At 41.3% G+C, this 26,316-nt stretch overlaps 1 protein-coding gene across 3 annotated transcripts in view; it reads right to left on the reverse strand.

Moving 5' to 3' along the window:
• Positions 1-25,695, reverse strand: part of IP6K1 (inositol hexakisphosphate kinase 1) — a 76,877-nt gene extending 51,182 nt beyond the window's left edge. For 2 of the 3 annotated variants that reach the window (XM_075547383.1, XM_075547382.1), the window contains exon 1: positions 25,502-25,695. The gene's annotated coding sequence lies outside the window, so the exon portion shown is untranslated. Of the gene's footprint in view, positions 1-24,467; positions 25,320-25,501 lie in introns of those variants that run through there. The other variant, XM_075547384.1, reaches the window with a different exon arrangement.
• Between the last annotated feature and the right edge of the window lie 621 nt (positions 25,696-26,316).

Below are 26,316 nucleotides of genomic sequence, written 5' to 3' on the forward strand. Positions count from 1 at the left end.
TTCTTTTTAATCATTTTATTAGGGGCTCATACAACTCTTATCACAATCCATACATACATATATCAATTGTATAAAGCACACAATCCCCCCATTCACAATGATATGATTTTTTTGTTCTGATGATGCCTGATACCTGATCCCTTCAACACCCCCTGATCACACAGGCTGGTGTGCTTCTTCCATGTGGGCTTTGTTGCTTCTGAGCTAGATGGCCCCCTGTTTATCTTCAAGTCTTCAAGACCCCAGATGCTATATCTTTTGATAGCCAGGCACCATCAGCTTTCTTTGCCACATTTGCTTATGCACCCATTTGTCTTCAGCGATTGTAGCTTGATACAATTGATGTATGGATTGTTATAAGAGCTGTAGGAGCCCCCAATAAAATTATTTTTAAATTATTTTAAGAATTTATAAAAAATTATAGTTAATAGTACACTGAATATGATAAAAGGGAATTAAAAACCTAAATAATGAAATATAGCATGTTTACGAATTAGAAGGCTCAATATTGTTAAAATGTCATTTCTTCCCAAAATTAATCTATAAATTCCTTTTTTTCAGCACTTTTTGTATAAATGGATAAACTGATTCTAAAATTTTTATGGAAACAGTGTAGAATATCCAAATCAATCTTAATAAAGAAGAATGAAGTTGTACAACTTACACTACCTGAACTTAACTTACTATAAAGCTGCAGTAGATGGTACTAGTAAAAAGACTAATGAGATGACAATTGTACAACTCTTCTTGATGTTAACTGAATTAATGAATATGTATGGCATGTGGATGAAGTGCTAGTAAAACTGTTAAAAAAGACTAATGAAACCTAATAGAGATCCCAGAAACAGGCCCATATTTAAACAGTTGTCTAATGAATGGCATAAGGCAGAAGTGATAGTGTGCTAAGAGGCATCAGGACTTCCTTCTAGCTTTATCTTGAATCATGTGTTTTGGGTTTGCTAGCTGCGTGCCAGGAAGATGTTCAGAGAACACTGTGTAGAGATCACTGTTGAGGAACTGAGGCCTCCTGCAATGCAATGAACTACTGATCCCTGAAATCGCACAGATAATTCCCCAAACCATCCCATTGTGTGGCATAAACTTACAGAAGAGTACATATTGTATATTAACTCTATGTATATCAAGTTTTAGAACAGACCAAACTAAACCTTTAACAAAAAAAAAATCAGAGCAGTGGTTGTCTCTAAGAGTTTAAATTAATTCATAAACTAAGGAAAACAAAGTGGTAGTTTCGACGACTACCCTGCTGAGTAAGTACTTAAATTATTAATGAAAGGCTACTGAGTTTCTCACGTAAATCTGAATAATGGCGGCTGTATCAATTATCAGTGTATTACCTCTAAAGACAAATCCATCCTTCATTGACTACTCGGTAAAAACTAAAATGAGTCATAATTATTTTCCAATTTGCCAGTTGATGTGAATTAAGCTCATTCAGTAGAGGGTGATGGAGAGACATTACAAAAGGAAAAGGCTCAAACTCCCCAGAGGAGAAAACTGGGAGATAAGGGAGCCTTTCTGCTCCCATAAAGATTTACTGCCTCAGAAACCCCAGAGGCAGTTCTGTTCTGGCTAACAGAGTTGCTAATGAGTTGCAATAGACACACTAGCAGTTAAGTTTGGGGAGTGGAGCGTGGGAGGGTTTGGTTTGAGTAGGATCCTGTCACACTCATCACCCTCCCAATTGCCCCTCTACCTATAACTCTCCGCATACCATCAGCGACCGCCCCCATCTCCTAGCCCTGCCCTACTGCCTAGCCCCTGCTGGGTATCTGACTCCCACACGGTGGTCTGCAGAACTCCGCTGCCATCAGCTTTTCTGATAACCTGCTTAAAGTGGCTTTGTGGCAGAGTGTTTAAAGTAAGCACAACTCCTGATAAATGACTTTTTCTAGCAACCTAAAGCCTGTTGTACACAGGGTGGCTTGCCTGTTGCCATCTAGTGAATCCCAGCTCATCATAGCATTACAGTTAGAGTAATTCTGTCCGGTGGGGTCTCCAAAAGCTGACTGCCACACGGTCTCCAGTGGAAAGGCTGATGGGTTCAAACCGCCCGCTCTTAAGATAAGCAACCAGGCACTTAACCACTGTGACACCAGGACTGCTCCTCTAACACCCTAGAGGCACCACTGTGAGCTTCCTGGTCATCCAGTCAGGCAGGGCCAGGCCAGGCCCTCCAACAAGGTCTGAATCTCAGACCTGGGGGTCTTCCTTGAAAGTCCTATTGTCACCCTAGGAGGAGTGGCTGCTCCCACATTTTGCTATTCCTGCATTCTTTAGATGCTACAGTTAATAATTTTTTAACAGCTAGTAATTCTTTAAACCACCTGTCCCCAAATACTGCAGTCTGTTGCCTACATGGACCTTGAGTAGTTTCCATAAAATGCCTAGCAAGCATAAAATGAAAATGAGAAGTTGTGTTACCTACATAAACATAATAAACAGCCAATAAACATTAGCTACATAAACAAAATAAATAACCAAGCTAATATGCTTAAGAATTCAAGCAGCCCTACCACTTATACTGTTTCACAAAGTTCCTAAAGTTTACTACTCAGCTCACTGAAGCCAAAAGTCAGTATTTTCTTTGGAGGCAAACTCATCGAACAACAAACCAGGTGGGGAGGAGCTTCCTCGCATTCACTGGGACATTTCCTATGCTAATGAAATCACTTTCGTTTTTTTCAGCACTGTTTCCATGTGGACATCAAAAACCGAGAACCAAACAGCCTATGTATATCCTGTGCTTGAAGTGCTCGTGGCACCTTGACCCTGACCTGTACAACATCCTCAATATGAGCTGATGTGTATTTATAATAAGTTTCAAAATACTCTTCACAAAACCAATTTTGTGTCAATTAGCAACTAAAGAGTTTCCAAATCAATCAGGGCCCATTAAAATAGAATCTGCAGGACTAAAACTATAAAGTTCCTGGAAGTAACACAGGGTCAAAACTAGGGAACCTAATTTTCAGTATAAATAGCCTATTATACAAAGCTAAAACTACAAACGCCTGAAGAAAAATTAGTTAAGTGGATCCACCTGAAAATTAAGTATTCTGCTCATCAAAAGGAATGCTGGTGGTGTACACCATAAGGTCAGCAGTTTGAACCCACCAGCTCTTCCTCAGGAGAAAAATGAGGCTTTCTGCTCCCATGAACAATTTACAGGTTCGGAAACCTGATGCAGGGTCACTGTAAGTGGGAATCGGCTCAAGGGCAATGAATTTGATTTTCTGCATACTCAACAAAAGATGTTACACCGAGAATACACAGACTGGGAAAAATTTCTTTGGGAAAGACCTATCTATAATCTAATCTCTAAAATATATAGAAAACTTGAATAACTCAACAACAAAAAGGCAAACAATCCCACTTTAAAAAGGGCACAGGACAGGACATGAACAGGCAATTCACCAAAAAGGGCATGGGGGGGGGGGGGGACGGGACGACATTCAGGTAGCCAACAAATACATGAAAAAAAGTTCACAATTATTAGTCATTTTTTTAAAAAGCTACTGTTGTCAAGTCAATTCTGATCCATAGCAATCCTACAGGACAGATTTGAACTGCTCCACAGGATTTCCAAGGTTATAATCTAGAGAAACTGCCTCATTTCTCTCATTTGACTGCAAAGAGTAGATGGATTTGAACCGAAAACCTTTTGATTAGCAGCTCATCAATTAATTCACACTAAGAAATGTAATCAAAACAACCTTTACCCCAACAAAAAGTGGCAATGATCAAAAAACAGCAAATAATGGTGGTGTGTGGGGGGATTCGAAATTTTTAAAATTGCTGGTGGGAATGCAAACTGGTACAACTACTATGGAAAACTGAATGGCATTTCCTCATATAAAACAGCAATAGAATTCATTACCTTGTGATCCAGTGATCCCCGTCATTGGTATGTATTCTAGAGATATACAAGTAGCGATACGAATAGACATATATACAGCTATGTTCATTGCTGCACTATTCACAATAACCAAACAACCTAAATGTCCATCAATGAATAAAACAGATAAACAAATCATAGGATAGACCTACAGTAGAGTACTACACAACTATAAAGAATGAGGAATCCAAGAAAACATAAAATGGATAAATCTGAAAGACATTTTGCTAAATCCATTAAGTCACCAAAGGACAAATGTTATATGGTCTTTTATAAATCAAGAATATGTATATATAAATGATCTTTGATGATTACCAGGGAGGATCAAGGAGAGGAAGATGGGAGAATCATTTTCTGGATAGAAAAAAGTAATTTCCTAACTTCTGCCAATGAGTTGAATCGGACTCAGTTATACTTTCAAAGACTATAAATCTTTACTGGAACAGACAGCCTCATCTTTCTCCCAAGGAGTTACTGGTGGGTTTGAACCTCCAACTTTAAAGTTAGTAGCCTAGAGCTTAACCCACAGCACTTTTTCTAGAAAGTAGGCACTTGTTATTTTTGATAACAGGAAAGGCAATACTCAATATGAGTAAAGTCTGCACAAACCTGTCCAAGGTAAATGCAGACTATGAAATAAGTGAAAATAAGGGAACAATTTCAGTAAATATTAAACATAATTTTGCAACAATAGGAACTAATAAAATATGTTTGGGGCCAAAAGAAATAAGGAACATAACACAAATGGATATATGCACATCCATGTTCATCACAACACTTTGCACAATACCAAGAAGGTGGAAACAAGCTAAATGCCCATCGGGGGAAAAATAGGAAAATGCACTTTGGAACATACACAAAGGAATACTATGCAGTGCTAAATGAAGACTCTGTGAAACCTCTCACACGTGGGTGGCAATGGAGGACATTAGGCTAAGTAAAGTTAGTCAATCACTGTATGAGACCACTGTTTCTAAAAATCAAGAAAATGTTTTCATACTAGAGAAATCAACTTTTTTGTTTTCAGTTTTCTTTGTTGTGTAAACCTTTTCCTTTTAGCAGGCACTTTCATGGAAAGAGATTCACAATTTTTGAGCCCTCTACCCATGGGGCAGCCTAAAAAAAAGAAACAAGAAAGAAATCAACTTTGATGATTACTAGGAGGAGGAGGGTGGAGGAGAAGTCATTGGCTAGAGCTTAAGTACCCAAACTTATTTGATCAACCCTCCTTTTTAGAAAACAAATTACTCAGCATCCCCCAAGCAATTAAAAATATATGTGTGTGCCTGTCCCATAATCCCAAATAATGATGGAAACAGAGCAAGCCACTGGAAGGTTTCATTTGAATACAAAAATTATCAACTTGAGGTGGGGGAAAGGAGGGAAAAAGAGCTGATACCAAGGGCTCAAATAGAAGGTAAACATTTAGAAAATGATGGCAACATATGTACAAATATGACTGATATTTACTGATGTATGGATTGTTAAGAGCTGCAAGTGTCCCCAATAAAATGATCTTTACAGAAAAAAAATGATCTGTGCTATAAACCTTCACCTAATTCACAAGTTTTTTTAAAGTGGTTACATAAGTAGACATGTATACAAAATAATGTGCATAGGAAGACACTTGATTAGATTAATATGTATGCACAGATTTATCTACAAGCATGTATGTTTATGTGCACAGCAAATCTTGTGTGTGTGTGTGTGTGTGTGTATGTGTATTAGCTCATAAGAGCACAGCTACAGTTACTACCAAGACATAATCTAACATTATAGAATTTGTTTACTGAGTTTGAAAGTTTAAAAGCTTGGGGCTAGTCTTTTTTTCTCTTAAATAATGAAAGGGCTTTTAAAAATTATTACGTTTCAGGGACTCAAACAGAGTACTCCAAAAAAAAAAACCAGAATCCACTTAAATTATTTTACAATGCAAAATTATCATCTTCAAAGTATTTTCCATTACACTTAATACATTTGTCAAATCTGCGATTCCATTCATGGAAACATTTTTCAAATTCATCTGTTTTGGATGGCTGACAGTATCTCCCTCGTTTTTTTCTTCACCTCTTCTGTGTCATCAAATCCCTATCTTTTCATGTGCATCTTCATTTGTGGAAACAAAAAGAAGTCACAAGGAGCGAGATAAAGTGAGTAGAATGCTAAAATCTTAAAAGGTTGCATGTAGCCCTAGAATATGAGTGTTCACACTTTTTCAGCATGCGAGCTACTTATAAAATGATCAAGTCAAAATGATCTACCTAAATGATTATTTTTTAAATGATCTACCAACTACAAAAATACAAAACAAACAAAAAAGTGCAAAACATTTATTTATTTACTTATTCATAAATGCATTGAGAATTCTTTATATGTACAATGTATGTTTATGTACTTTGCATAACCGCATAAGTCTTTGTTGCACAACACAACTATGTACATTTTTTGTCATCACCTGAATTTACTCTGAATGGAATGAGCCAGGGATGCATAGTCCGGACAGTAGCTGCTGACAGCCAACCTCAAGCATACTTCCAAATGATCATCAGTCATGGTGGAACGGCACTTGGACATATGATCTTTATGTGGGAAAAGGCTGACTCACATAAATAAGTAGAGCCGAATAATGCAGTCAAAGAGGTAACACATTTTCTCATATTTGGGCACTTTCCCTCTGCGAGTAAGTTCCAGAACGGTTCTTGCGCTCTAGACTTCAGCTGAGTATCGGCTAGTAGTGTCAAAATCTTCCATTCCATATGAATGTGATATGTTTTTGTCTTCTTCCTTGCTCCAGCTCCCCCACTCATTTTAATAGCCTTTCTTATGTTTAAGAAGAAAAAAACAAGGTCTAAAAATTGGCGATAACTTAGCTTGTCAGTTTTGCTGCACTTAGTGCAGTTGTTTGCATATGCGTTTGACACCTCAGATTGCATCTGACTGGCTGAGCTGTATATCAATTAAGTGACGGGATTGATAATAGGCTTACTTTTTATTTTTTGCATGAGATCAACCCACACTACATTTGTGATAGACTAGATCACAATTGATATATTGAGCACCCCTGCCCTAGAAAATACTATTGATCTCTATCTATCAGAAGCAAAAGAGTGTATAGGAACCCAAGACTTAGGGAAGAAATTAGTCCATCGGACTAATGTCCCATGAGAACTGTAGTCTCTTCTAACCTAAGATCAGAAGAATTAGGTGGTACCCGGCTACCATTCTGACCAGGGATACAAAAGAAGGTGCCAGTTAGGAATAGAAGAAAAATGTACAACAAAACTCAAGTTCCTAAAAAAAAGGCCAGACTTATTGGACTATTAGACATTAGAGTAATCTCTGAGACTATCACCCTAAGAAACCCTTTGAACTTGGAATTGAAGCCATTCCCAGTGGTCACTTTTCATCTAGGAAATGGATTTATCAAATAAAACTCTGATCACCCATGAATACGCGGTTCCTTTACATTAATCTACTAAATGAGACCAAAGAGTCCAAATTTACCCTAAAACAATGATGAGAAGCTAAGAAGGAACTAGGAAGCTAGATTAATGAAAATGGATTACAAAGAGTATAAATTATGTCAATGTTGACAATAGGAAAAAAACAGGCAATGTCACAGAACAAGTTGTATAAAAACTATTAAATGGAAACCCAATTTCCTATATAAACTTTCACCTGAAATGAAATAAAATTATTTTAAAGGATTTTTTTAATTTTAAAAAGTCATAAAAAGACTATGATGAGGCAGACCCTGTAGAAACAAATATTGTACTAGTAGGACAAACAGCTCCTTCCCTCAGAGAACTTATAGTAAGGGTGGGAGGACAGGCAGAGAAAAGAGGTCAATAAGTAACTTTAATAAATACTACGATGAGCAAAGTACTGGGTGAACATGGAGTGGTCATTAACCAAGTAGAAGGACAGAGATGCAGGAAGACTCCCTGGCATGGTATCTAAGCAGATCTGGAAAAACATCTAGAGCTGGACAGGAATAGGAGAGAAAGATAAGCATGGAAAGAGCCGGGGCAAAGGCCCACAGGGGAGAGAGATTGCCAAAAACATCTGATGCTGAAGGGTCAAGAGAAGCCATTAGAGAGCGCGACAAGAGCCAATGGTGCAGTACCGCATCTATCAGACTCCAGAGTATGGACCTGAGAAAGCTTATGCGGAGTGAAGGGCTCAGCTTTTCATTGGCTGCAGTATGGAATGAACTGAAGCAGAAAAGATTGCAACAGCCAAACCAAACTCCTTCCAAAGAAAATTTGTTTCTAAAAGGGGAAAAAAATGATTAAAGCACTTAGATATTTTCCATACTAAACCAAGCCTTATCATTTGACAAGCTTCCCCTTTATCTGATCAGAAACAGCATTTAACCTACAGTACATAGCCTTTGAACAGGTACCTACTCTGCAACTTCAGTCATCACCTAGAACCTACTACAGGTTTCAAGGACCCCACACTCTACAAAACTCACTAAAATTCGTAACTACCCTGAAAGCTTTCACATAGTAGTGCCAATGATTTCAGTGGTGGCAATATAATCTAAGATGGTTTTCAAGGTTCATAGGAACACCAAGCTCCTTTTACAATAGAGATTTATTCATCCCCCAATTGTTTGCTTTTGTTTTCTTCATCTTCCTTTGGTTGATTTCCAGCCTTATGGCATAGTGGTCAGAGAGAGAGGTCTGTGGATACCAATGTGCTTACATTTATGCAGATTCGCCTTATGCCCCAGCATGTGGTCTACCTTCAAATATGAGCCAGGTGGGCTTGAAAAGAATGTGAATTTTTTTTATTTAGATAAAAAGCTGTAAATACCAGGTCAAATTGTCTAATTGTAGTGTTTAGATCTCTAGCCTCTTCGTTGAGTTTCTTTCCCTGTGATCTATCTTTCTCAGAGAGCAGTGTATTGAAGTCAACTACTATAATTGTTGAGGCTGTGATTTCTCTTTTTCATCTGTTGGCGCATTTGGTTGACATATTCAGTGGGTCTCTCGTTCAGGGAATATATGTTTAAAATGCTTAGTGGTTCTTTGTCTACCTTTCCCTTGAGCATTACATAGTGTACCTTCTTATCTCTTTTTATGGTTTGCACTTGAGGTCAACTTTATCCAAGATGAGGGTTGCAACCCCTGCTTTTTTTTTTTTTTTGAATTGCTGTTTGCTTGGTATACCTTTCTCCAGACTTAGATTCTCAGCCTATATTTTTTGTCTGTAGTCTTGAGATGTGTCTCATGTAGGCAGCAGATTGATGAGCTGTGTTTGCTAAGCCATTCTGCTAGCCTCAATCTTTTAATGCCTGAGGTCAGTCCATTGATATTCAGGGTTATTATCTCTATCTGTGGACTCTGTGATGTCATAACTTTTGTGTTCCATGTTTTCCTACCTCCCTTTTTTATCAGTGTTGTGCATGTGTGTGTGGTTCATTCTTGACTTCTTTTCACCCTTGGAAACACTAAACTTTGATGTCCATGGATCAGAAGAAAAACATCTAAGTCAAGTAGTTGAAAATGTTTCCTTAGACAAGAAGAAAAAAAACAAAACATCTAAACCCAAGAGTTGATAAAGCAAGCCTGACTTGCATTGTGAAACTAATTATCAGCCAATACACAAAAGATGATCTCCCACCCTCCATGCTGGCAGTGAAACAAGTCTGCTGATATCACCTTAACTATTAAGACAATGTAATAGTTCAGATGCAAGGTCTCTGTGGGGCTCCACGAACAATGACATTTGTTAAGACTAAATTCCAATCTTTTTTACAGGAAAAGGTGAAGTAACAATACCTAAAAGCAAGATTATTAACACAGAAATAAAATACGAATGTATACCCCCCCAAAAAAAAACCCCACCTAATTCACAATAAAAATTTCGTGTATTTAAAAAAAAAAAGTCCAGCAGAGCAAGGTTGTCATCATATCAAGGCTCATAGTCTTGAGTGGACAAAGCAATTAGGACACTGGCTCCAAATGACCACGGACACTACACTAAAGGGCTCCAGGATGAGCAGAGAAGAGAAACAATAGCCCCTTCTGGACTTTTATTGATTAGTCAAATGAAGAATTGCAAAACCAATTATCAGAATTTTTCTCTAATGAAGAATTATATCTTAATCTCAGGTTTTATGATAGCGTAGGGGAAAAAACCTGTTCAAGTCCCTGAGTATGACCCGACTATACTATCCCTCATCTGTCAGTTTGGTATTCTGTCGGGGTTTGCATGCTGCTGTAATCTGATGCTGTGCCACAAGTTTCAGATACTCGCAGGGTCACCTATGGCAGACAGGTTCCAGCAGATCTTCCATACTAAGACTGAAACAAAGGCTTGGTGATCGACTTCGAAAATTAAGCAAATGGAAAAGATTATTAAAAATCACAAGTCTGACTCCCTGGCTCACTTGCTTTGGACTCATCATCATCAGTAGGTTGACTTGTGGAGAAAGGCATCATGTTTGATGAAGCAGAGGAACGGCAAGATGAGGGGGACACTCAGGGATATGGACTGGCACGATTGCCTCAATGACAAACTAGAACGTGGGATGACAGGAGGAGCCTGGGTGATGTTTCAATCTGTTGTACACAAGATCACCATGTCAGACTCAACCCACTGACTAGTACTTGAGAAGATAAAATCCCTAAAGGAGACTTGTTTTTTATTTGTGTTTACCACCTCTTGGGTTACGATCCACAAGGTCCATAGTTCAAAACTGCCAGCCACTCCTCAGGAGAAAGATGGGGCTTTGTACTCCTGGCATCGACTTGATGGCAGTGAGAGAGAAATATTCTTACCTAAGCTTCAGATTCTTGATAAAGATTTTTTCCAGGAAGAAGTTTTACACACAGCTCCACAATACAGACCCTAAGTAGTCCAGTATTTCAATAAAGGCCAAAGAATGGCAAAAAGAAAAAAGCATTCAATGGCACAGACTGCGTTTTCCCAGGTAAAATGATTTCCTACCAGACAGACAGCCCAATTTCCCAGGCATCATTCCAGGCTATAAACTGTTTAAGAGAAAAAGAGAAGCGATTCCTCCTGATAATATGTTCACAGTATGTGAGGCAAAGTTTTTTTCTCCTCGCTTCTAAGGAGCATTCTGCCTGTACTTCTTCTGAGACAGAAGTGTTTGTTCTTCTGGCAGTCCACTGCACTTACATATCCTTCAACAGCACCCTAACTCAAATGCGTCAGTTCTCTAGTTTTCTTTATCCGCTATCCAACTTTTCCATGCAATGGGGCAACTGAAAAGACCATGACTTGGGTCAAGCACACCTGACACTTCTAAGTGACAGTCCTGCTCTAAATATTCTATCATGAATGCCCTATGGAGCACATTTCAACTCTGAAACAGGGGTGGCCATGAATTGTATGTAATCAATTCAGTGGAAAGGGATTGTTTTTTTTTATGTGATTTTATATATTTACCAATCTCACTGCCACTGAGTTCTTACAGACTCACAGTGACCCTTCATGGAAGAGTAGAACTGCCGCTGTGAGTTTTTGAAAAACTGTAACAAGAGTTGATGATTTTTACATACATCAACATATATGTTGATGTATGTAAAAATCATCCCATTTTATACATATGATTTGTATGTATTTTACACCTTAGAAAGTTATTTTTAAAATTAAGTGGCCTCTGGTGGAGACCTGGCCAAGGTGCAGCAAGCTGCATGCATGTTGAGCAACACCACAGCTGTTGCTGAGGCCAGGGCTTGCCTGGACTACAAGTCTCACCTGATATTCGCCACGTGTGCCTTTGTTCACTGGTACGTGGGTGAGGGGCAGGGCATGTTGGCCATTTGTATCACCACGGAACTCAATCTGTCTGCCTCATAGGACTGCTAAAAATGAAACACGCTCTTGCTGACAAATCCATTATAACACACACACACATTTAAGAGTAAATAAACAAGTTAAAGTATAAAGGAAAGTTTTTAAAAAATCAACAAACAAAAACCATTTGTATTTCTCTACACTAACAACAAATAGGAAAAGGAAATTAAGAAAATCATTCTATTCACAATAGCATCCTAAAGAATAAATTACGAGCAAATTTAACTGAGGAAGAAGAAGGTTTACACACTAAAAACCGTACAGCAATGCTGAAAAATTAAAGAAGTCTTAAATACATGGAAAGCATGTCATGTTTGTAAACTGAAAAACTTAATATTAAGATGAAATACTACTCAAAGCAAGTGCTTATGGCAGAAATGGGAAAAAATTTATGCTAAAATTCACACGAATTTCAAGTGATCCCAAATAGCCAAAAGAATCTTACAAAAGAATAAACATTGAAAGACTCACATTTTCTGATTTCAAAATTTACCAATTACAAACCTACAGTATTCAAAACAGCGTTAACATTGGCATACGGTTAGCCAGACAGACCAATGAAATAAATGAAAGACCAGAAATAAACCTTCACATATATGGTCAATTGATCTTTGGCAAGGGTGCCAAGACTACTCAATGAGAAAGAAACAGTCTCTTCAGGAAACAATGCTGGGAAAACTGGATATCCACGTGCAAGAAAGAATGAAATTGAATCCTCATCTTAGACCATATAAGAAAATTAATTCAAAACAGATCAAAGGCCTAAATTTAATAGTTGGAACTATGAAACTTGGCAAAGAAAACACAGGAGTAAATGTGTTTCCAAGACCTTAGGAGTTGGAAATGGGTTTCTGAAATATTACCAAAAGCACAGGCAACTTACTAGTTCCTTTAAATAATAAGAAAGTGAAAACAAAAATTAATATTTTGATTATGCTTCTGCAATTATTTTTGTGTTTAAAGCTTGTATGACTCCTGATAAATGTCTCAAAACAGGATTATCATACCTATAGCAATTTCCAGTTTTAGTGATTCTCCATTTTCCCTTGTCACGTAAATATTTATGGGATGAACATTTTATGTACATACAAGTATTGCAGTTTTATTTAAATTCTTTAAATGCTTAGCTCCATGAGGCACTTCAGCTTAAGTTGAAGGGTTAAATATTATATGACAATTACCCAAAAAGAAAATAAATAAATAAAAAGCACAGGCAACTAAAACAATAAAAAAAGATGACTTTATCAAAATTAAAAATTTTCAATTGATACATATGGTAGCCAACTAAAAATGAGGGAGGGAAGACATGGGTAGCAGGCCAACAGGGCACTAACCCACCCAAAAGGAGGATGTTTTTTATATCTCCACAGGGAAAGAGGGACCAGACTTCAACTCTGGTGCTCCAAGAGAGGGCTCTAAGGGGCCAGCCCCAATCCTAACTACATGGACAGCCCCTCCTCCCCACAGCTCAGGGAGAGGGACATGTCTGATCAGAGCACACAGGAGCAAACGAAGAGGGAGGGAGGGAGATTGCAGCACATACTGGCCCACCACACCGGAGGATGAGATCCCTGCTCAGACCAGCCAACGCACAGAGGCCATGGGGCCGGCCCCACCCCAAGACACGACGTCCCTCGCTCACCCATAGCACTGCGGGGTATAACACTGTAGACACAGAGCAGGAACTGTGCCAAATATGACCCCACCACACCAAGGCAAAACACTAAGGGTGTGCAACAGAGCAAGGGGAACAGAGCAATGAAGTCCCTGGGGGATAACAAGGATAGACTTTGGGGCCAGGGCATGGCACCCCATCAGACTTCATGGAAAACAGTTCTAAAGGTCAACAGACAGACCTTGAACTATGTATAGGCATTTCTCTGTTTTTGGTCATTTTCCTTTCTTTTGTTGCTTTGTATTATTCTTTTTTCGTACATATTATTCTCTCTATATGTCTATCTAGATAAGATAGGCAGGATAAACAATCTGGAAGAGAAAACAACTGGACTGCTGGTTAGGGGTGCGGGGGCAAATGGGAGAAGGGGAGGCTGGGGAAAGGAAGTAGATGTTGGCAAACCCAGGGACAAGAAACAATGGATCTAGGGTCAATGGCGAGGAGTGTGAAGGAGGCCTGATTGGGCTGATCAAGGGCAGTGTAACTGAGAGGAATTACTGAAACCTAAATGAAGACTCAACATGATAGTGGGACAAGAAGTAAAAGGAAACCTAGGAAAGAACTAGGAGGCAAAGGGCATTTATAGAGGTCTAAATACAGGTATGTACATATGGGAATATGCCCATATATACTCGTGAATAAGCCAAGTTTTTCATCACATTTTTAATGCAGTTTTTGGGGTAAAATTAGATGCCCAGGCTGATGTGTGGGTCGGCTTACTCAAATATATACAGTATTTTATATTTGACGATGGGGAACTAGATCTATGTACACATATTTATAGGTTTAATATTAAGGTAGCAGATGGACATTGGGCCTCAACTCAGGTACTCCCTAAATGCAAGAACACTTAGTTCTAATAATCTGGCATTCTGTGATACCTTCCTGAAATAATCACTGAAGACAAAATGGGTGCATAATCAAATGTGGTGAAGAAAGCTGCCCGGCTATCAAAAGATATAGCATCTGGGGTCTTAAAGACTTGGAGATAAACAAGCAGCCATCTAGTAGAGAAGCAACCTAAGTCCACATGGAATAAGCACACCAGCCTATGTGATCATGAAGTGTCGATAGGATCAGATATCAGGCATCAAAGACCCAGAACAAAAAAATACATCATTGTGAATGAGGGGGAGTGTGGAGTGGAGACCCAAAGTCCATCTGTAAGCAATTGGACATTCTTTTATAAAAGGGTCACTGAGAGGACACGAGCCAGTCAGGGTATAGTATAGCACCGATGAAACATACGACTTTCCTCTATTTCTTTAATGATTCTTTCCCCTGCCTCCCTTCTATCATGACCCCAATTCTACCCTAGAAATCTGGCTGGAACAGAGCATGTACACGGGGTACAGATGACGAGCTGGAAACAGGGAATCCAGGATAGATAAACCCTTCAGGACCAATATTGAGAGTAGCCATGCCAGGAGGGGAAGGAGGAGGTGGGGGGAGAAAGAAGGAACCCATCACAATTATCTACCTATAACCCCCTCCCAGGGGGATGGACAACAGAAAAGTGGATGAAGGGAGACATCAGTCAGTGTAAGACATGAAAAAAATACTAACACATTTATAAATTATCAAGGGTTCGTGAGGGAGGGTGGGTGGGTGGGTAGTGGAGGGAGAGAATATGAGCAGCTCTGGGAGGGTGGAGGGAAGGTGAGGGAGAAAGGGGGAACAGATTACAAGGATCTACATATAACCTCCTCCCTGGGGGATGGACAGCGGAGAAGTGGGTGAAGGGAGATGTCGGACAGTATAAGATATGACAAAATAATAATAATTTATAAATTACCAAGGGTTCATGAGGGAAGGGGAGCGGGGAGAGAGGGGAAAATGAGGAGCTGATACCAAGGACTCAAGTAGAAAGCAAATGTTTTGAGAATGATGAGGAAAACAAAAGTAGAGAAGTACTTGACACAATGGATGTGTGGATTGTCATGAGTTGAACAAACCCCCAATAAAATTATTTAATTAATAAATTTTAAAAATGAGAAGCTGATACCAAGGGATCAAATAGAAAATGTTTTTAAAATGACAATGGCAACAAATGTACAAATGTGCTTGACACAAAGGATAGATGGATGGATTGTGATAAGAGTTGTACGAGCCCCCACTGATTTTTTTAAATTATAAATATATGTGTATCAAAGAATACTATCTAGAGAGAAAAGGCAACCCACAAAATGGGAGAAAATATTTGCAAATTACACACCTGATAAAGGTCTAACACCCAGACCCTATAAAAAAATCAACAGACAACCAATTAAAATTTAAGGCAATGGACTTGAACAGACATACATCCAAATACATTATAACAATGGCCAATAAGCATATGAAAGAAGAATGGAGAGGAACAAATGATGGCAAAGATTCAGAGAAATTAAATCTCTTCTACACCACTGGGAGGAATGTAAAATGGTTGTTTGGTGGCTCCTCAAAACATGAACCAGAACTACCATATGACCCAGCAATCCCAACCCTAGGTATCCAAAACAACTGTATGCAGGGACACAAACAGAAGCCTGTCAACCAACGGTCATGCAGCACTGGGTTTCTGTTAACGGTGGTGGGATAGTTTAGAAACAGGTGCTCACAAGGGTTCCACAACATGAGGAATACCATCAAGATCATTGCATTTGTACATGACAAAATGCCGAATTGGCAAATGTCCTTTGAGACCAAAAGGTAGAAGCAACCCAGTGTCTTACCAAGAAATGAACAGAAAAACATGTAGTACATACATAAAATATAATTATTACTTAGCCACAAAGAATTGAAGTTTTGACACTAACATGGATGAATCTTGAAAACAGGATACTGAAATATGCCAATCACAAAAGGGCATACATTATATAATCCTCACAGAAATATCTCTAAGAGGCAAGTGTATAGAGACCAAAACTTACTAGTGGTTACCAAATGTTAGACTGAGTATCGGATAACAGTGAGGGTAATTTACAGATGGTGGTAATGGTCCTACAAAATCATGGAGATAATTAAGAACATGGAATTGTACAAATCAAAAATGCTATGCTGTTAAATGTTTAGTTATGTATGTTTAATCATTTTATAAGAAAAGTAAACTCTAAAGTATGGACCTTTTTATCCATCTTAAATCTTCTCCCTACCTTCCAAGGATAGGGGAATTTACAGATACAAAAGACTCACTCTCTACCCAGCTGATTAAAAAAAGATCAAGTACCCTCTTGTTAGCTCGGTAAGAATCTTGTGAGCTCAATGAGAATAAATCTATTTCCATAAGATATTTGGGAAGCTACAAAAGATAAGTCCTTAGCTACAATGAACTAGTCACTGACACTAGCCTAAGAAGTCAGTGGTGGGAGAGAACATATTATTCCAAACTGAGATATGCAGAAGAGGCAACATGTGGAATGGACCTTCCATGAGGGAGTTTTACAGGGTAAGGCTCATCAGCAAAAGCACAGCCTGCTACTCCCAGAGAACAAGATGTAGAGGTTTGGTGGTATTGGTTCTCCAACCCCACATATGGACAGATCATCAGGGAAGGATGCTTCAAACTCCCCAAATTAAAATTAATTCACATGTAATTCTTTAGTTAACAAAATATACCAAATGCCCAACAATCTAGAGACGGTGACAGGGCACTTAGACACAAATCACCGAGGATGACTTTTGATCCCTGTAGATGACAAAGAACCCTCCGCTAGCCTGTTTCAATGAGCAGATATCTACAAACATGACTAGTGAGACAAGTCCTGAAGCAAAGGGGGTTGTATTGCTAAGAACCATCAAGTCAGTTCCAATTCATACAGCCTTTAAGTGTAACAGAATAAAACGCTGCCCAGTCCTGCAGTATCCTCACAATTGTAGTTTCAGCTGATTGATTGCAGTCTCTGTGGCTTCCTCTTTTTCACTGATCCTCTAATTTTCCGAGCATTAATGTCCCTCTTCAAGAACTGGCCCCTCCAGGTACCATGTCCAAAGACAAAAGTGCTGCCTTTCTCACTTCTATTCTGGCTGCACCTCTTCCAAGACAGATTTGTTGGTTAATCTAGAAGTCCCTGGTAGATTCCATATTCTTTGTCCACACCATAATTCAAATGCATCAACCCAGGTCTTCTTTACTTATTGTACAAGTTTTGCATACATTTGAAGTGACTTGGGCGAGCTGCACTCAGTCCTCAAAGTGATGTTTTTGTCTTTCAACATTTACAAGTCTTTTGGAGCAGAGTTGCCCAATACAGTAAATCATTTGATGTTGTAACTGCTGCTTCCATAGGCATTGGCTGTGGACCCAAGTAAAATGACATCCTTGAAAGGGTCAGTATTTCCTCCATTTATCAGGTTGTTGCTTATTGTAAGAATTTTTATTTTCTCTGTGTTGAAGTGTAATCCAAACTGAAGTCTCTGATCTTCACTTTCTGCCAGTAAGGCTTTGCCACCTGCATACCACCAGCTGTTAACAAGCCTCCCTCCAATCCTGACCCTATTCTTCTACTAGTCCGACTCCTCAGACAGACTTGCTCAGCAGCCAGAGTGAATAAGCGTGAAAGAAGAAAACCCAGCCACGTATCTTTTCCAGTTTTAAATCACACTATATCCCTTTATTCTGTTAAAACAACTGCCTTGTGATCTATCGATGTACACGTGGTACATGAGCACAGTTCAGTGCTCTCTAAAACAGACGCTCCCCTTCTAGAAGGTTGCAACTCATTGTAACAGTTCCTAGCCAGCGATAGCAGCCTCCCACCACCTCAACAGAGTATCCATTAATTCTGGACTCAATCTGGGTACATCCAGGATCTGACAAAGCAGAAAATGAAAATAAAACAGAAAATGAAGCACTGAACTGAGGAAGATAAAACAGGCGTAACAGTATTATTGGCCCCAGAGCCCCTTAGAATAGCTCTTTGTTTGTTCTGGGACAGTGCCCCTTTGATGCAGTCCAAGGACTAAGGCAATTCTATACTTAGGTATTTATCCAAGAGAAATGTACACACAAAGATTTTAAATAAATTATTACATCTATATTCATAACTGCCAAACACTATAAACAACACAAACGGCCATTGGTGAACGGATGGATAAATAATTCGCAATATACTTATTCAACAGTAGTACTCAATAATAAAAAGGAATTGAACAAAATGAATTTTAAAAACATACAAATACAAAGTGTGTCATTCCATTTACATTATCTCTAATAAATATAAATCTAATCTTCAGTGACAGAAAGATCAGCTCTGATCTGTGCCCAGGAGTACAGTCTGGGGTTGCATCTGACTCAAAATGCTTTCACTGAGCTATACACATGGATATATTTCTCTGTCAAAACTGGTTGAACTGTGTATGTGTGCATAAATTACTGTGGCTTACTATTATAGAAACTATACTTCAATAAAGTTAAAAATTATTAAAGCCAATGACATAACAGAAAGATCAGGGAGTGAAGAACTACTGGCCATTTCTGGTCTGCAGAGGATTTTCCGTGACCCATGACATGGCTTCAATTTTTTTAATTCATCACCCAATTCAAATTTTAAAATTTCCCTTAAAAGTCCCAATTTCTGGATCTCTTTAAAAAACACACTCAAAGATTCAGTAGCGTGACAACTGTCTAGAGTTGAGCAAAAGCTAACTTTTCAGATAAGGCTTGTTTTTGTGAGTTTACCCTGGCTCCCACCATTCCACCCTGCCCAACATCAGGCAGCTGGACTCAGGTCTGTTAATGAACGTAAACTATTAATAAGAAGTTGGGGGTTTTTAGTAACAGCTTTATTGAGATGTAATTCATATACAATTCATCCACTTAAAAAGTATGCGATTCAATGGTTTTTAATAATCACAGACACATAAAAGCAAATAATTTCCACAGTTCATTTTAGAATATTTTCATCACTTCAAAAAGAAATCCTGGTGTACTCGTTTCTTTTGTTTTTTATTAATCAGGAGTTATTACATGTATCCTATCATTCCACAGTTTAATCACGTCCCAGGTGCACTCCTCAGCGATCACCCTCCCGCCCTCAAGCGCTAAGCAACCACTAAGTACTTTGTAGCTGTACCTAGTACTGCCTACTCTGGACATTTGATGAAGATGGAATCACGTCACATGGTTTTTGTGACTAGCTTCTATCATTCAGTAAGTTTTTAGGATTCATCCATGTTGTGTCATATAGTTCTTCATTTCTTTGTATAGCTAAATAATAGCTCATCATATTTAAATACCCTATTTTTCTTATCCATTCAATTGTTGGATATTTGGATCATCACCCCCTTTGGTTACTCTGAATTATGATGCTATGAATATTCACCTCCAACTTTGTGTGTGGCTGTGTTTTCATTTCTAGGAACAGAATTGCTGGTTCACGTGATATTTTTATGTTTAAGATACTACCAGACTGTTTTCCAAAATGGCTTTATATACATAAATTGAATAATTTTATTGGGGGTTCATACAGCTCTTATCACAATCCATACATACATCCATTGTGTCAAGCACATTTTTACATATGTTACCATCATCATTTTCAAAACATTTTCTTTCTACTTCAGCCGGTGATATCAGCTAATTTTTTCCCATTTTATATTTCTACCAGTAGTCTATTGGCTTTTGATTTCTCCATATCCTCCATCAACAGGTTTTTTTTTTCAACAGGTTTTTTTTAACGTTTTGATTACAGAATAAACTGTTAGGCTTTTCACTGTTCAATCAATCATAATGCATCTAAATTTTTAGGGATTTTTAGGTGCTTTCCTAGTCAGCTTATATTTTATGGAATTAAGGGACAGGAGTAAAGTAGAATTTTACCAATGCCTGATCAAAAAAAGGTCATTAGATTTCCAACAAAATCTCTACAGAGCCAACACTGAAATGAGTATGTGTTCCCATCAAAATGCATTATGAACGCCTCTTCCACAAATGTACCTTGAAATAGTTGCCACAAGCGTGAAAGATCTTCATCTCCATCGCTTGCAAAAGAACCCCAAATCTACTGCTCAAATACTTGTAGAGGAAATCAGAAATGGAAATTTGGGTTTCAAATCTTGCTCTTGCCACAAAACAACATGCTGCCTGACTGCCCCCTTTCCCCAACACAGAGGCAGAACACACTCCACAGCCTTTCCCTGCTCTGCCCAGCAGACTCCTTTAGAGACTCAGGACACACTACCGCCAACAGGGCTGCAGCGGTATAAGGTGTTCACAGATCAAGACACAACTGAGACAAGATCTAAGAATCTCACACTGGTACCACCATGTTCACCCAGCACAGACTTTCCAACAGTCAAAATGGCATCTTAGCGAGGAACGAGGGTGGTCCAACAGCATTCTCTGAAATGCAGAATGACTCTTTCCAGGGCCTCAGTTCCGCAAGGAAGGCCTTCTGCCTTTCCTGCAGCGCTGAGGCCAAGTCTGCCTCCCAAAGACCTAAGAGTGAGAGGTCTGGTTCAAGGACTTCAGACAAAACTTATGTTACTGCTGTTGTTCTAAGAGCCATCCATTTTCACTCCTAGCAACCTCAATGTAATAGTATAGAACTTCCCTATCTGGTTTTCTAAGCTACAATGTTTACAGGAGATCAACAGGTCTCTACCATCCCTCAACATTTTAATTAGCAGCTCAGCACTTACTTAACCGTTGTGCCAAAAAGGGTTTCTTTGGACAGCGTAGGAGGTGGGAAACCACAGCCACTGAATCCCTGCCAAAGCTCTCCATTTCTGTTCATTACAAGGGGTGTTCTTAAGCCAGACAAATTAAGAACCCGTATGTAAATATTCAGTCTTTGTCTACTACTGCAGCCACAAGCGCACACACACACTTTAGCCATTCTCAGCAGACTGATTTCAAAGTTGAGTCCAAATAAACCAGACAGAGTTTTCCTGACTGTAGTCTTTGTAGAAGTAGATCTTTGTTCTTGGCACTGCTTGGATAGAAAACCTCAAAGAGTTGTGAGATAGTTTCTGGGGTAGAGAGTTATGTCAGAGCAGTAAAAACAAAAATTACTTTTTAAAAGAAGAAATACACCCCCCCCAGAAGAATTCACTTCAGAGAACAGCACTGAAGCTACAGCTCAGGGAGAGGGACATGTCTGATCAGAGCACATGGGAGCAAATGAAGGGGGAGGAAAAGCGAGCAAATGAAGGGGGAGGAAAAGCGAGCGGAGCACATCTTGGCCCACCAAGCCTTAAGAATGATATTCCTGCTCAGAGTAGCCAATACACAGAGAGGACCATATGGCCAGTCCCACTATGAGACAGGACAACCCTCACTGGCCCATAGACCTATGGGGGGCAACACAGTACAGGAATTGCGCTCAATCTGACCCCACTACACAGAGGCAAAACACTAAGGGTATGCAACAGAACAGCAAGGTGAGCAGAGCAAGGAAGTCCGAAGGGAATACCAAAAATATTTCGGGGCCAGGCCATGGCACCCCATCAGACTCCACTTCTAAAGGTCAACAAACAGACTTTGAACTATATATACTTTTTTTGTTTTGTTATTGGTTTGTTGTTGTTTTGCTTTGTTTAGCACTGTCTTGTTTTTGTGCATATTATTATCTCTGCAGGCCTATCTAGATAAGATAGGCTGGATAAACAATCCAGAGGATAAAACAATGGGACCCACAGTTTAGGGAGGACATGGGAGAGGCAGAGGTCGGGGAAAGGAAGTAGTCTTAACAAACCCAGGGACAAGGGAACAACAAGTGATCCAAAATCAGTGGTGAGGAGGGTGTATGAGCCTGGTAGGGATTGATCAACAGCAATGCAACCAAGAGGAATTACTGAAACCCAAATGAAGGCTGAGCATGATAGTGGGACAAGAGGAAAGTAATAGGTAATAGAATTAGGAGGCAAAGGGAATTTATAGAGGTCTAAATACAGGCATGTACATATGTAAATATATTTATATATGAGAATGGGGAAATAGATCTATGTGCATATATTTATAGGTTTAGTGTTAAGGTAGCAGGTGAACACTGGGCCTCCACTCTAGTACTCCCTCAATGCAAGAACACTTTGTTCTATTAAACTGGCATTCCATGATGCTCACCTTCCAAATACGATTGATGAAGACAAAGCGGGTGCATAAGCAAATGTGGTGAAGAAAGCTGATGGTACCGGCTATTCAAAGATACAGAGTGGGGTCTTAAAGGCTTGACGATGAACAAGCAGCCATCTAGCTCAGAAGCAACAAAGCCCACAAGGAAGAAGCACACCAGCCTGTGATCATGAGGTGTCAATGGGATTAGGTATCAGCATCAAAGAACAAAAATGTGTATCATTGTGAATGAGGGGAATGCAAAGTAGGGACCCAAAACCCATCTGTAGGCAATTGGACATCCCCTTACAGAAGAGTTACCGTGGATGAGCCAGGCAGGGTACAGTATAGCAATGATGAAACATACAACTCAACTTCCTCTAGTTCTTTAATGCTTCTCCCTGCGCCCCCCCCCCCCCCCCGCCACTATCATGATCCCAATTCTACCTTACAAATCCAGCTAGACCAGAGGATGTATACCGGTACAGATAGGAAATGGAAACACAGGGAATCCAGGACAGATGAACCCCTCAGGGACCAGTGGTGAGAGTGGTACTACCAGGAGGGTGGCGGGAAAATGGGGTAGAAAGGATCTACATATAACCCCCTCCCAGGGGATGAACAACAGAAAAGTGGGTGAAGGGTGAGAAGCACAGTGTAAGTCATGACAAAATAATAATTAAGTTTTTAATTATAAAGGGTTCGTGAGGTGGCCAGCGGAGAGGGAGGTGAAAAAATGAGGAGCTGATGCCAAGGGCTCAACTAGAAAGCAAATGTTTTGAGAATGATGAGAGCAACAAATGTACAAACGTGCTTGAAACAATGAATGTTTGTATGGATTGTGATAAGACTTGTGCGAGCCCCCAATAAAATGATTTTTTTTAAAAGAACAAATACAAGGGGCTTCCCAAAACTCATGAAAAAAATAGCAAAGAAAGACAAAAGAATTTTTCCACAAACTTTTTGAAGCCCTTTCATACCCCCTTGTTTTTCGGTTTGTTCTGTATTCCACAGCCTAAGGGCGATAATGCATCTGCAGTTCTGAGAGCGCCCCGAGGGCTGGAACAACGAGGTGGCCAATAGGGCTTGAGCTGGACCCTGAAGAAAAGAGAAATGGACGGAAAGGAAAAGGGCAGCCCCCAACAGGAGCAAAGGCACTAGGATCCAGCCGTGAGAGAGAGAAGGGAAAAGCTGTGCACAGAATGTTGAGCAAATCATTTGGTGAGTGCAGATTGAACCCTGGGGCAGTGGACTGGGGCCAACAGGACAGTGGCGCTTTGTATGCAACATGAGGCCACCAGTCCTCCATCCTGAAGGAGCATCCTGACTCCAGTGCAAGAGTCTCCATGGTCAGTGAAGTCTGTAGGTGGCCCATATTAATTAAGAAGTCCTCACATTTACTGGGAATTAGATAAAAACAAAGCCATGAAAGAGAATGGACAATGGTCTCACTTAACTGCTGTTAAGTATATCCCAAGCAGAAATGCCGTTAGCTATCTTTGTGTAGTGTCTTGCTAAACCAATACCAGTCAGGAGCTAGCAAGAGCGGTAAGGAAAGGCAACAGAAATTCTTAGATATTCCACATTTCCTTTGCGCAATAGTTTGAGATCACAGATGGACTTCAGGAACCTTCCGGCCACTAAAAGCATGCACCAAAGGCAGTGACCCTTCCTAAGAAGAGAAGTATCTCTTTCTACATCTCCGGGACTCATGATGTCCAACATAGAGCAAGTGCCGAATTTAGGACGATTTTATGAGAAACTGGCAAGACTTTAACCCTGTGATTGCCTTCTTTCCAAAAGGAAGTGTTCATCCAAGTGAGCTTGGCACCATTTTGAGAAGCACCTAGTATTTTCGTTTCTCTCAATATCTGCCCGACTCATTAAAGACTGAAAAATGGCCCTGCAAAAGGCACCAAGATCAACAACTAAAGCCTTCTCCCTCGCCTCCCAAGTTAAATCTCCGGCGAAATGCAACAAACCCCACCAGTCTTCTTTGGTTTCAGCACCTGCTGTCCAAAAGGACTTCGAAAATTAGGCATTCCGAGGTGAGGAGACCCTGCCCCAGCACGCCAACTACTACTGCTTGACTTCCGAGTTCTCTCATGCAGGCTTTTTTCGCAAGGCCACAAAAACAAGGAGCTGGTGTGGAGAAGCCAAGGGGCCGGTGGAAAAGAGAAGCGGTGTTCGGAGCTGTCCGCTCGCGGCGCTGATGGCGGCCCCTCTCTCTTACCACCTGCGGAGGGGAAGTGTTCCCACTGGGCAAGGCTCATCGGAGTGCTCTTCAAAAGTTAATCTGGCAGCTCCGGCGCATCCTCAGGCAAGTGTCGGCTCTTAACACACTCCGCTGATTTCCTGGTGGGAAATCTCACGAAGCAATAAAATCAACCGAATCACTTCCCCTTAATATTCGCTTTCTCCCGGGACTTTTCTCCTAGAAGCGATAGTTGACAACTGGCGAAATTAGACTCCAAAGTCAGAGCCAGCCACCGCGGGCATTTGACCGGACCCTTGAAGCTGCAGCCAAGGGGTACTGAGCTCCGAGAAGGGGTCTCGAGAGGGAGGCGCCCGGGCGGGCAGGGTTGGCCCCGGGAGCGCCCTGGCCCTGCCAGAATCGCAGCGCGGCGCCACGGGCATGCCTGGCTTTGTGCGGCTTCCAGTCTTCGTCGTGAAGGGTCTGAAAAACCACTCGCAGGGGAGACATCGAAGGAAACGGCACGTGTACTTCCCACTCAGGACCCCAGCCTCAGGCGGACAACCGGCCGCGCGTCGCGCTCCCGACTACCGGCGGCCAGGCTTCGGCTGACGAGCCGGCTTCTCGCTAGCCCGTCGGCCGGCACTCGGGGCTCGGCGACCTCCACTCCGGCGGTCCCTCCGGCCTCGGCGCCAGCATCTGGGACACGCCACGGGTGGCGGCTCAGAACGCCAGAGCGATGCTCTAGTGATGCTCGGCCGCGGCCCCGTCCCCGCGCGCGCCGACCCTGCGCCCGCCCCGCGACCGCGACCGTAAGGCCGGCCTTCCGACCCAGCTCCTGTCACTCACCGGCCCGGCCCGGGCAGCGGGTGCCCACAGCTCCCCTCGGGAGCCGGGCCCCCCGGGCCTCCAGGTTTCGGCCCGCCCCTGGCAGGCAGCGCGGGCGGCTGAGCCCCGCAGCAGCGGCCCCTCACCGGCGGCTCCTTCCAGCTCCCGGCGCTGCCTACTGGGTACGGATCAACAACAAGATGGCGGCCAGCCGAGGGGGCGGGGGCCGGGCGTCATAGCAACCAGGACAGCGAAGAACCCGCCCCTCGCTTAGGTCGTCCCCAATCAGCGGCCTCTGCGCCTGCCGCCCTGAAGCGTACTTCCCGCTGAAAGGCCAATCTGGCTGTCAGTCAGAGCCTGCCCTCTTCGGCCCGTGCCGAACGCCCGAGACACGTGACTGTGACGGCACGGGTTGGCGCGTGCGCGCCGCGCTCCGAGTCCTGGCTGCGGCGCTCCAGCGACTCCGAGGCCCTAGCAGCCTTGGCGCCTCCGCGTGCGCCTTCCCTTTTCAGAGCCCGCCGCGTGTTTTCATACACGAGCACGTACAAGGATATGCCCTCCGTGTGCAATCTGTATTTTCTTTTAAACCTCTGCCGTGGATGGCTGGTTCTTGCCCCCTGTTCTTTGGTGAGGAAACTGAGGCGCAGAGTGGGAAGACGGGGCCAAGGTCACACTACCTGCTCCTCCTGGCTCCAGACTATAACGCTCTTCTTCCAGCGACTTCCTCATCACCAGCCCCCAGGCGCGGCCTTCTGTGCTGTCCCCAGCAGCCCCCGGCTCTTGACCCTCACGGTGACTTCTGCCCCAGAGCAAGCCCCGGTACCCAGCAGGCTGCC

Source organism: Tenrec ecaudatus, chromosome 4 (genome assembly GCF_050624435.1).
Source record: "Tenrec ecaudatus isolate mTenEca1 chromosome 4, mTenEca1.hap1, whole genome shotgun sequence".
Classification (NCBI taxonomy): Eukaryota; Metazoa; Chordata; class Mammalia; order Afrosoricida; family Tenrecidae; genus Tenrec; species Tenrec ecaudatus.